At 47.7% G+C, this 3286-nt stretch overlaps 1 long non-coding RNA gene across 1 annotated transcript in view; it reads left to right on the top strand.

Moving 5' to 3' along the window:
• The first annotated feature begins 223 nt into the window (after positions 1-223).
• LOC125487969 overlaps positions 224-3286 on the top strand; it is a 30202-nt gene continuing 27139 nt past the window's right edge. Inside the window, exons 1-2 of the long non-coding RNA XR_007266177.1 lie at positions 224-281; positions 2606-2684. This is a non-coding gene — a long non-coding RNA (uncharacterized LOC125487969). The remainder of the gene's footprint in view (positions 282-2605; positions 2685-3286) is intronic.

Genomic DNA, 3286 nt, shown 5'->3' with positions numbered 1-3286 from the left:
GTGGGTCACAGCTGGCGGGCCCCTTACTGATTGGCAGGCTGGTTGCCCGGCAACGCGCGGCAGGGGCGGGCTCCGAGGGCGGGAGCGGAGCCGGACGCACCCTTACTGATTGGCAGGCTAGTTGCTCGGCGACGGGCCCGGGCGAAAGGGCGGGGCCCGAAACCCTGGAGATTGACAGGTTGACTGACAGGCTGGTTGCCCGGCGACGCGCGGCTGGGGCGTGCTCCGGATCCAGGCTGCCTGCTCTTGAATGGAGTCAGCGCCCACCGATGGAAGCGCCGGTAATGTGCACTCTCTTCTCTGTCTGTCTTCTTAATTTTTGCATATTAATATCTGCTGTTTGCATAATTTAGAGCGCCTCTTTATTGATTGCAACAGGAGAGACGGGAGGGGAGGGGGAATAAGCTAATGCAGCAAAGCTGGGACTCTGTTCCTGCAGTAGCAGAGATTTGCAGGAGTTTCTGGCTGTTTTAAGCCATGCAGGAAAACAACACTCAAATAGAAAATGCACAAAAAAATAGCATTTCCAGCAGATTAAAGTGCTGGCAAAAGGTGAAGTCAGCATGCTTTACCGTGGAATGCAAAAATAAAATGTAGAGTGCAACAAAGATGTGACATGATAAGAAAATGGATGTATTTATCCTCCATTAATTTGTAGGTTATTTTGGGGTGGGTGGATAACAATTGTTTGCATAATGAACTTTGTTTTTCCACTAGTTTATTTTAATCAAAATTCCGACATTTGTGTCGAAAAGGGCGGCACACAATTGGCCGAAATGCAAAGAGTTATATTAATTTGGCGCACACAATCGTAAATTTTTTTCCCCTCCCCGAGGGGAGTGAGGCGGAAATTAATGTCCTGTGTATATTAACCCGCCCTCCTCTCTTGAAATCAATTAAAAGATGTGGAATTGGGGTGGCTTGTGTTGCAGAAAAGAAGAAAAGGCAAATGGGGGGTGCGGGGTAAGAGGGTGGTTCATTGGCGGCTGCCAGGCTTGTAAATTCACCGGGATCTGCAGAGATACAGCCTTCAACTTCATTCGGCCTAAATGGCTATAATTTTATTTTGGGGGGGGGAGGGAGATTGAGAATTGGCCTGTTACTTTTGTTCCCGACATCTATTCTTTACACCACCCCCCTCGAATCTCCCTCGACCAGTAAAAGCAGCAAATGCAATGTGGATAAATGCTCTTTTATCTGCAGGAAGCAGATGCATAGCCGTTTGCTTTGTGTCATTGGCAAGATAATGATATATTTTTGGTTAGGTTAAATGCTTGCAAGAGGTGGATGCAAACGAACAGGTGTAAATGCAAAACAAAAAACATGTTTCGATCAAATTAATCGGTGCGCTGTATTATAGACGACTTGGCTTTGTTTTTAAAAACATTTTTTTTGCCGAAATCTCTGAAGGTGTTTAAAAAAATGTTTTGAACATCTCCTCGTGGTTCGCTCATTGTTACAGGGGGAATGCATATGGTTGGGGGGGGGGGATTGATTTGGTGAATGAGGCAGGGTGAGGGAGGACAGAGATGTGCATATGTACATTCACACTGTCTTTCACTTTGGACACGCCAGCTATTAGGCAAGATTGTCCACCCCAGGGGAATTTCCTTCTGCTACAGTAGTTTTGGAGGGTTTGCATTGCACTAGCCTCAATGCAAGATCTCCCATTTCTAATTTGTTCCCCTTCCTTTTCAGACCCTCCAGTTTATTCTGGCAGTTGCCGAGATTACAGCCAATGTAGGACTCCCCACCCCCCACAATTTAACTACCTAACTTCATGTGGGGGAAAGAAAATCTAGTTTTTAATGAACATTTCTGTCCCTTTTCACACGGGGACCCTGGCGTTGGTGGCATCTGTCGCCCATTCCTGAGTGCCCTTCAATCAAGTAGTTTAGAATCCCCACAGTGTGGAAGCAGGCCTTTTGGCTCATCGAGTCCACACTGACCCTCGGAGAAGCCTGTACCCTGTCCGGGGCATGGTCTCTTTCTTTCCCTCAGGGCAGGGAGTCTGAAACTAGAGGGAATAGGTTTAAGGTGGGGGTGGGGTGGAGGGAAGATATAAAAGGGACCTGAGGGACAACTTTTTCATGCAGAGGGTGGTGCGTCTATGGAATGAGCTGCCAGAGGAAGTGGTGAAGGCTGGTACAATTACAACATTAAAAGGCATCTGGATGGGTACATGAATAGGAAGGATTTGGAGGGATATGGGCCAAATGCTGGTACATGGGACTGAATTAATTTAGGACATCTGGTTGGCGTGGACGAGGTGGACCGAAGAGTCTGTTTCCATGTTATACATGACTGTGCTCAATCCCTGTAACCCTGTACTTCCCATGGCTAGTCTGCACATCCCAGGGCACTATGGGGCAATTTAGCATGGCCAAGCTACCCTAATCCTGCACATCTTTGGACAGTGGGAGGAAACGGGAGCACCCAGAGGAAACCCATGCAGACACGGGAGGAATGTGCAAACTCCACGAGGACAGTTGCCCAAGGTCGGAATCCTGGTGCTGTGAGGCAGCAGAGCTAACCACAGAGTCACAATGTCTTTGAATGTTTATCTTACTTGCCTTTTTGAAATAGACCGTGGTGTGTTTTACAGCCCCCTCCCCACAAAACACCTTCTGTGAAGCCCAGATTTTAAAGTGACGCACAGCAAACTCTTTCAGATTGGAAGAGACGTAAGGATTATTTATTATTCATTAATTCAAACCTATTTTGGGGTACGGAAGAAATTGTTGCAACACGCACACAGACACGCGCATATACATACACAAACATACATAAATGCACACAGACACAGACACACATGCACGCACACAGACACATGCACGTGCACACACACTGCACAGACACATGCACACTGACACGTGCACGCGCACACAAGCACACAGACAGACGCATGCATACAGATGCGCACAGACAGAAGTGCACATGCAGACCCGTGCGCTTGCACACACAGACACACAAACGCATAAATACATACGCACACATATGTAACACAGATACGCACATAGATGAACGCAAGCACACAGACGCACAGGTGCACACAGACAGACGCGCACACACAAATACGCCTGTGCGCAGACAGCAACACACAAACTCACGGTTGTGCACACACTGACACACACATGCACAGTTGCATACATAAACACAAAGTCACAGACACAAGCGTGCACATAGACATACGCACAAAAGAGAGGGAAAGGGAATGGGGATGTGTGTGTGTGAGAGAGAGAGAGAGGGAATGGAGATGTGTGTGTGTGAGAGAGAGAGAGAGGGA

The sequence above is a fragment of the Rhincodon typus genome, chromosome 47 (assembly GCF_021869965.1).
Source record: "Rhincodon typus isolate 14 chromosome 47, sRhiTyp1.1, whole genome shotgun sequence".
In the NCBI taxonomy this organism is placed as follows: domain Eukaryota; kingdom Metazoa; phylum Chordata; class Chondrichthyes; order Orectolobiformes; family Rhincodontidae; genus Rhincodon; species Rhincodon typus.
This window is presented reverse-complemented; position numbering and strand designations above follow the sequence as displayed.